This window comes from Salvelinus sp. IW2-2015, unplaced genomic scaffold (genome assembly GCF_002910315.2).
Source record: "Salvelinus sp. IW2-2015 unplaced genomic scaffold, ASM291031v2 Un_scaffold8983, whole genome shotgun sequence".
NCBI lineage: Eukaryota > Metazoa > Chordata > Actinopteri > Salmoniformes > Salmonidae > Salvelinus > Salvelinus sp. IW2-2015.
The window spans coordinates 1-8,723 of NW_019950242.1; the positions used below are offsets into that span (position 1 = coordinate 1).

An 8,723-nucleotide genomic window follows, 5' to 3' on the forward strand; every position below is an offset into this window, starting at 1 on the left:
TAAATTGGACATTGTATTAAAGCTTTACATCATTTTCATACACAACACATGGTTCCTTGAATTGTTGTGTTTTTTTACAATCTTCATATGTATTGATTCTCTCCATTCATATCCAAGCTATAGTCGACCCGGATTTGATTTTGCAACAGTACTTCCCCCTCCCCTGTCCCAGGACACAGTGGTAGCATTGCAGGCCTGGCCAAGTACGGTGCTGCCACCTTCAGTCCAGAGGGCGCCAGTACAGTCAGTGTGAGCTCGGCCGGAGGCCTGAAGATGGAGTTCACTGTGAATCAGAACAACAGGCTGCTCTATCAGGAGAAGCAGCTGAGGGAGGTCCCTGAGACTACAACATCAAGGCAAAGGGCAAGAGCTGCGTGTTTGTGCAGGTCAGGCTCCAGTCATTTTCCTTTGCTGCTCTCAGTATGCATGTACTGAGTATCTGGTTTGTGTTCAGTAGAGCGCACTGTTGCACAAAAACTAACGTTTCAACCCTAGAATTTCAGCATTAATGGTAATGCATGTGTGCTACTGTACATTGAAATGTCTGTTGATTTCATGCATCTCAATAGTAATCGTCTGTCTTTTCAGATCGCCATGCACTACAATATTCCCCTCCTCCTGACTTCTCTGCTTTCAACATCTCAACACAGACGCTTGGGAAATGTGACGGCACAAGAAATCTCTGATAGTGTCTGTGGCTGTCAGGTACAGTGGTATTCCTTTTACCTTTGAAATAGCAGCTGAAAAAAATGAACAACCACCAGTGTGTAGATGCATATTAAAAGTATCTTAATGCTGCACTGAAGCTTTTTGGCGACCTGACAATTCATGTGGAAATATGAGTTATAGATCTGTCATCCTCATTGACTGCAAGAATGTTAGATCTCTTTTTAATGGCTTCCCATTCTTAACTATCGTTTTTGCGTCTTTCGGTTTTGAACAGCATAAAATAAATGTTTGGTTACTGAAATATATTTCAAAGCGGTTTAGATGGTACATGATTTTCTTGCTTGTTTTGTCATTAACTAGTAGAATTTTAGCAATCAGGAAATGGTGGGCGATTTCTGCATATTTGCACCTTTAAGATAATATCCATCTTCATCTGACTCTGTGTGATTGACAGGTACAATGGTCGGCGAGAAGAGACCAACATGGTGATCATCAATGTCAAGCTTCTCTCCGGCTTTGTCCTGGACACATCTCCTCGGGCCTGTGAGTCAATAAGAGAACTCAGTTAATCAGGGCCAGGAGTTTTACCAGTTTGGGGAACACTCCTGCCTAGGTATAATCCCCTTGAGGATTAGTTAATGTATAAAATGATAATGGCATCTGTTCTAATTGTAAGTATTATTGTTTTGTCAATGCCAGTAGTTGTCCTTTGAATGTATCAGTTGTACTATGACACTATCTTATCCTGTGTTCTGTTCTTCCAGTTGAAAAATGACCCACTGTCAAACGTGTTGACTGGAGGAAGGACATGTCATCATCTACCTAATGGGGTAGGAACATGACTGTTGCATCTAAACGGGGCTGTCTTTATCGGTTACAGAACCTAGTTGGATGTGTCTCATTTGCATCTACACACTGAACAGTAACATCAAAGTAAGACGTAGTGGATGTTTTATACAGTAGCAATATGTGAATCTATAACATTGAACTGCAATGTCAAATGTATTATTCCTTTTCTTCCAGCTCAAGCAGAAGGAAACGAAGATGTACAGCCTGGCCATAGAGGAGGATGTGCCTGTGAGGAATCTGAAACCAGCTGTGGTGAAAGTGTATGACTACTACCAGACAAGTAAGAATTCCATCTAACAGTGAAATGTGTAGGGTTGCCAAGAACTTTAAATAAATTCTGTGGTTTTCCCAAAATCCCGACTGGCGGATTCACAGYAAAGGGAGAATAAGCAGGATATCCATTATCCTCCAACCAYGATTTATGGAATACCAGGGTATTTAAGTTTCCTGAAATTCTGCAACCTTAAAAGTGATTTCATTTYCAGAAAACATTGTGCTCCCCAAGGGTTATCATGAAAAACTGATACTCTTTCTCAAATGGAAAAAGATAAACGCTCAACTAGATATTAGACCGTGTCAAACTCATTCGAGGGCCAAGTGGGAGTTTTTGCTCCTTCCTTGTAAATGTTTGATTGAATTAAGGTCACTGATTAGTAAGGAACTCCCCTCACCTGGTTGTCTAGGACTTAATTGAGAGAAAGAAAAGAAAATCCAGCAGAAGAGGCCCTCCATTAAATGAGTGACACCCCTTGGATTAGACCTTAAGTGTCAACTTGTTAGCTTTTACCAAAAGTGCACCGTGTGATGTAATATAAACTCATCAACAAAAAAAAGTCCTCTCACTGTCAACTGCATTTGTTTTCAGCAAACTTAACATGTTTAAATATTTGTATGAACAACTAAGACGTGAGATGTTACCCCACTTTTCCACCAAGGCACCTGCAAGTTCCCGGACACTTCTGGGGGAATGGCCCTAGCCTTCACCCTTCGATCCAACAGGTCCTTAATGGGATTGAGATCTGGGCTCTTCGCTGGCCATGGTAGAACACTGACATTCCTGTGTTGCAGGAAATCACGCACAGAACGAGCAGTATGGCATTGTCATGCTGGAGGGTCATGTCAGGATGAGCCTGCAGAAAGGGTACCACGAGGGAGGAGGCTGTCTTCCCTGTAACGCACAGCGTTGTTGAGAGAGCTTGTCATTGCAGGCAATGTCCGATAATGCTGTGGCCCCCAGACCACGACGGACCCCCCAAATCGATCCTGCTCAAGAGTACAGGCCTTGGCGTAACGCTCATTCTTTCAACGATAAATGCGAATCCGACCATCACCCCTGGTGAGACAGAACCGCTACTTGTCAGTGAAGAGCACTTTTTGCCAGTCCTGGCTGGTCCAGCGATGGTTTGCGCCCATAGGCGACGTTGCCAGTGATGTCTGACGACCTGCCTTACAACAGGGCTACAAGACATCAGTTCAGCCTATTGCGGACAGTCTGAGCACTGATGGAGGGATTGTGCGTTGCAACTTGGGCAGTTGTTGCCATCCTGTGCAGGTGTTACACGTGGTGTGCCACTGTGGATAATCAGCTGTCCGTCTGTCTCAGGCGTCTTACAGTACGGACATTGCAATTTATTGCCTTGGCCACATCTGCAGTCCTCATGCCTCCTTGCAGCATGCCTAAGGCACGTTCACGCAGAGGAGCAGGGACCCTGGGCATCTTTCTTTGGTCTTTTTCAGAGTTGGTAGAAAGACCTCTAGTGTCAAGMMTTTCATAACTGTGACCTTAATTGCCTACTGTCTAAGCTGTTAGTGTCTTAATGACCATTCCACAGGTGCATGTTCATTTAACAAGCATAGGAAACAGTGTTTAAAACCTTTACAATGATTTTTACTTATCTTTGAAAGACAAAGGGACGTTTTTCTTTTTTCCTRGTGTGTGTAGCTTTTTTTTCTCCCCTCTCTAATGGAATACCAGTTTCCAAACCACCCCATTCTCTGAAATATTGGCCACTGGCATACCCGTCAAGGTTACGTAAATAACTCCGGTTCATTGAAAGGAAACCAGACGTCACCAGTATGGGCCCATTGGTTCACCCCTGCAGTGGGAATTTAATGACTGACGGGGAAGTAGTTATCATTCTAAAGGAACTGACCTCTGCATTCTCCTCTTTTCTGTTTTCAGGTGATGAAGCTGTGAGTGAATACAGCTCCCCGTGTGCAGAGTAAGTACAACCTTTCTAATACTTCATTTTCATATCTAAATTTGTCAGTTAAGCTATGTATGTTCATTGTTTTTTATAGGGAGTAAAATCCTAGGCAAAGCATGGAATATATTATTGATGTTTGTCATTTTCACAGGTGACAGCCAATCAAGCTGACTGGACTTGGGCTCAACCAATTGCTTTCCTATTTAGGAAGAGCTCCTAGAATGGAGGGGTTCTATTTGGTGCTTACACATTGTCCAACTTGTAATCCGTTTAACATTAAGTGAACACAATTTAATAGATGGGCCWTAAGGTTACCTCTGTAATCCTGCTATAAAGTGATTGTCGTGTTTCTACGTTAATAAAACAATGCTATGGATTCAAACCAGACTCTGTAACATTTCTGTTTTWATAGATCTGTATTGAGAATCCATACATGAAAGTGTACAGTCAACATATGGTGTGTCAGATGGGAGCAATGTTCTACAGTGTTGAGCGAGCAGAGTGTGGTATACTGTTAACTGAAGTGTATTCTGACCACTAGACTTCTTGTACAATACTGGTTGAATGAGTGACATTTTACAGTAAACCTTTTTCTAACACATACCTCTGGCTACACCCATTTCGGTGTGGGGAAAATATATTAAGATATTTTCTGATGTTTATAGTACCTCAATTTCACAAGGCTTAACAAACCTAAAGATATTCAGATGGTGTTTATGTAGCATGTCAAGCTACCAGATCAWGACATTCTTGATCTGAAAGAATTGGWAAGTGTAAGCAATAATTCAACCTACCCAATCAGATCTACAGAAGTGCATAGGTTACTGTTCAGTGACATTAGACTATGACAAGGCACAGAATGATTAGCATTATTATAATGACATGTGCAAGGGGTCAAGTCAACATTAGTGGAATCTAGTTCAGCAGTAAGCTAAAGTCCGATGGAACAAATTGAGTTGTCTTCACTTAAGTTTGAGCTAAATAGGTAGTCGGGAAATGCCTTTTGTATAAAACAACCATCTGAAACCATTGGTATAATGTCATTTAGCAATATTCCATAGTGTAAAAAAAAAAAAAGTTAAGACACTGATACACACAGGACTCACAAACAAGAACCTGTAACAAACAATATCTCAATTTGGCAAAATAGAAAGGCTTTTGAGCACAAAGTCTGACAGTATTGTCATTTTGGATATATACAGTGTCTTTTCCAGGACTCCCTTTTTCAATCCGTGGGCAGAAGCAGGTAMAAAAACCAGTGGAGAAAAATGTCTATTGTAAAGTGATTTAAAAATAGATACAATGAACGTAACAAAATAAAAAGGCAATTTCCCAATACTGGGGAGAGGATAAGGCCTGAGTCTATTGAAGTGTGTCACTGCTAGGCCTCCGTACACAAGTCTCCCCTATTAGTTCATGAACTGCGTGTAGCCCTCGGCTCCGGTTACTATAACATCCATCCATATCCTCATGGCCCCCGGGGCAGAGGCCACCATGTAGTAGAGTCTGTCGTGAGTCTTCACACAGAAGGTCAACGAGGGATTGGGGCTCTGGGATTACAGGGGAGAGAAAGGTCAGTAATATGGAGATGACAGATTTATCCCAAACAGCACTCGGTGTTAAGGGGTGATTGAATGCAGAATCTGTGGGCGGAGTTTTTCCTACGCACCTCATATTGTCTCTGATTCAACCACAGTACTAGAGCTTGGTTATAAAATAAATGAACCAATATCATATTCTGTCTGTACAGATTTTTACTAAAAGTACAATGGGTGCACTARAATCAAATATATTAAACAACCCAAAACCTGTGTGTTAGTTGCTACACATTTGCCCATATACACTGCTCAAAAAAATAAAGGGAAGCATGCAATATTTTCTCTATTCAAGATCTTGTCTTTATCACCACATTCTGCGTCTTCACATCCACATGTCTCTTTCGTAGCTTTCTCTCTCTTTCTCTCATCCTTTTAGCTCGTTCACTGTTCATCTCTGCTTTCATCACTCCTATTGTGCTATATTACTTAAGGGATTGTCGAACCTTCACTTGTAGACGCGGAATTTTTGCTCAACTCTACAACATTCTTGATCCGTTCTCATATGTAACGTCACAGACCCCCATTGTTTTGTTCCTTCACGTGACACTCTCCATTCAAGACGCACCCACCCATTTGCCTTGTTTCTCTCTTCCTCCGTGTTGTTACACACCCAAGAGTATGTTCGTAGGTACTGAGTTAGTTGTGACTCGACTAGTCAATGTGTCGAGATACAAAGAAGTTGGGGTGGTCATGTAGAGGACTCATTACAGGATTTTTCTCGTAGTTCTAGCATCTGTACACTATTTCAATGATTGTGACCATAACCCATCAGGGGTGAGTGTTGCTGTTGATCAAATTCTTTCGCGATTGTGATATATATATAACCCAAGAACACGAGAGGGGAGTTTGAGATCAAAACTCGCCATACGGCACAGTTATAATATACAGCAAAACAACGCTCAGAATAGGATCTCTAGAGATCCCACTACCAAATTTCACGTACAGCTCGCCACTGTGACCCTTCTGTGGTATTTCCCCTAATTTTCTCTTCAGTTCCCCGGACTCTCTGTGTGAGTTTTCTATATGCCAGTCATAGTCTAAAGCGTTCCTGCTTATTTTGAGAGAGTGCCTAAATAGCCCACTTAGCGTCTTTTATCCTTAGCTGTGTGAGAATATGGTTTTGTCCCTTGATTTTGTTCTGTCCCTGTTCTGGATGAATTACAGGGCATTGTTTAAATACTGTAATCGTGTGGATTCCACGGTGTTCAATTGTGTATATAAACTCAGGACTAAGAAGCATTCGATCGAGGTGTGATTGTATTTTCCAGTTCCATGTAGTTATAACGGCATTTGTAATACGAGTCGTTAGTAGAAATCTTTCAAGTAAATGACTTTGTATACAATGGTGTCTAACTGTGTAAAACTATGCGTAAGATAGGTGCAATGTTGGTGCAGAGCGTAAAGCATCTAATTAATTTGGTGTGTGTGTGTTGTGCATGTGTTTGGTGACACTTGTCCCTTGCTGCAGTCATATGGCTGGCGCTAGTGTATTACTGTCTGCTGAGCAGGTTACATCCTATTTGAACACTTGTGCTCCTCCATTCATGATCCAGGCTTTTGTACTTCCTCGTCTCCTTCCCTCTCACGTCCCTCCTCTCGGTATGCGGAACTCCGTAGAGGTGTCTCCTCTGGTGTGATAGTACGATATGTGAGACATGTGAGTGTGTGTGTGATAAAACACCGTGTGATTTGAGCTGTAGAGCAGTGGTGGCGAAGAAGGTAAACAGTCTGATTTCTTTTTAACAGTTCGAGCATCAGACAGAAGTAGTGACTGTCCAGCATAAGACGCGCCCATTTGTTTCCATCTAACAGAGACAATACAGTTGTTGGAATATAATGACACTTAGACTCAAAAGTATAGAAAGAACACTTAAACAACACAATGTACTCAGAGGGTCGCAAGGTGCGACACGTTCTGTGCAAATCAAACTGTCCAGCTAGAGAGCGACAGAAACAATATCATGAGCAATAAACTTTACACATGCATGTTATTAAGTCAACTCGAAATAGACAACAGGATGGAAATATATAGGCAACATATAGCAAGACCCACCCAATAAAGGGAGTGGTTCGCAGGGTGTACGCCACATGACCCACACATTCTCAACGTTCCTATGCCGTTCGCGGAACTGATGGTTCCCTGTGCTACACTTTGAATGTCTGGCGGTGCACATTGGCGACTCTAGAGTGTCAGCATTGCAAGCGGGAGTCTACAACACCACACAATGGCTCAGGTAGTGCAGCTCATCCAGGATGGCACATCAATGCGAGCTGTGGCAAGATGATTGCTGTGTCTGTCAGCGTAGTGTCCAGAGCATGGAGGCGCTACCAGGAGACAGGCACGATACATCAGGAGATGTGGAGGAGGCCGTAGGAGGGCAACAACCCAGCAACAGGACCGCTACCTCCGCCTTGTGCAAGGAGGAGCAGGAGGAGCACTGCCAGAGCCCTGCAAATGACCTCCAGCAGCCACAAATGTGCATGTGTCTGCTCAAACGGTCAGAAACAGACTCCATGAGGGTGGTATGAGGGCCCGACGTCCACAGGTGGGTTGTGCTTACAGCCCAACACCGTGCAGGACGTTTGGCATTTGCCAGAGAACACCAAGATTGGCAAATTCGCCACTGCGCCCTGTGCTCTTCACAGATGAAAGCAGGTTCACACTGAGCAAATGTGACAGACGCCGTGGAGAACGTTCTGCTGCCTGCAACATCCTCCAGCATGACCGGTTTGCGGTGGGTCAGTCATGGTGTGGGGTGGCATTCTTTGGGGGGCGCACAGCCCTCCATGTGCTCGCCAGAGGTAGCCTGACTGCCATTAGGTACCGAGATGAGATCCTCAGACCCCTTGTGAGACCATATGCTGGTGCGGTTGGCCCTGGGTTCCCCTAATGCAAGACCTCATGTGGCTGGAGTGTGTCAGAAGTTCCTGCAAGAGGAAGGCATTGATGCTATGGACTGGCCCGCCCGTTCCCCAGACCTGAATCCAATTGAGTACATCTGGGACATCATGTCTCGCTCCATCCACCAACGCCACGTTGCACCAGACTGTCCAGGAGTTGTGGATGCTTTAGTCCATGTTGGAGGAGATCCCTCAGGAGACCATCCGCCACCTCATCAGGAGCATGCCCAGGGCTTGTAGGGAGTCATACAGGCACGTGGAGGCCACGCACACTACTGAGCCTCATTTTGACTTGTTTTAAGGACATTACAAAGTTGGATCAGCCTGTAGTGTGGTTTTCCACTTTAATTTTGAGTGTGACATCCAGACCTCCATGGGTTGATAATTTGATTTCCATTGATCATTTTTGTGTGATTGTTGTCAGCACATTTAACTACGTAAAGAATAAAAGTATTTAAGAATATTTCATTCATTCAGATCTAGGATGTGTTATTTAGTG

The 8,723-nt window shown here is 43.4% G+C and overlaps 2 long non-coding RNA genes across 2 annotated transcripts; both read left to right on the plus strand.

Moving 5' to 3' along the window:
- The first annotated feature begins 272 nt into the window (after nucleotides 1–272).
- LOC112079674 (uncharacterized) lies at nucleotides 273–1,212 on the plus strand. Its single transcript, XR_002896018.2, has 3 exons — nucleotides 273–386; nucleotides 589–705; nucleotides 1,124–1,212. It is a non-coding gene; the product is annotated as an uncharacterized lncRNA (long non-coding RNA).
- Nucleotides 1,213–1,692: 480 nt separating this feature from the next.
- LOC112079675 (uncharacterized) lies at nucleotides 1,693–4,048 on the plus strand. Its single transcript, XR_002896019.2, has 3 exons — nucleotides 1,693–1,798; nucleotides 3,701–3,740; nucleotides 3,877–4,048. It is a non-coding gene; the product is annotated as an uncharacterized lncRNA (long non-coding RNA).
- Nucleotides 4,049–8,723: the final 4,675 nt, after the last annotated feature.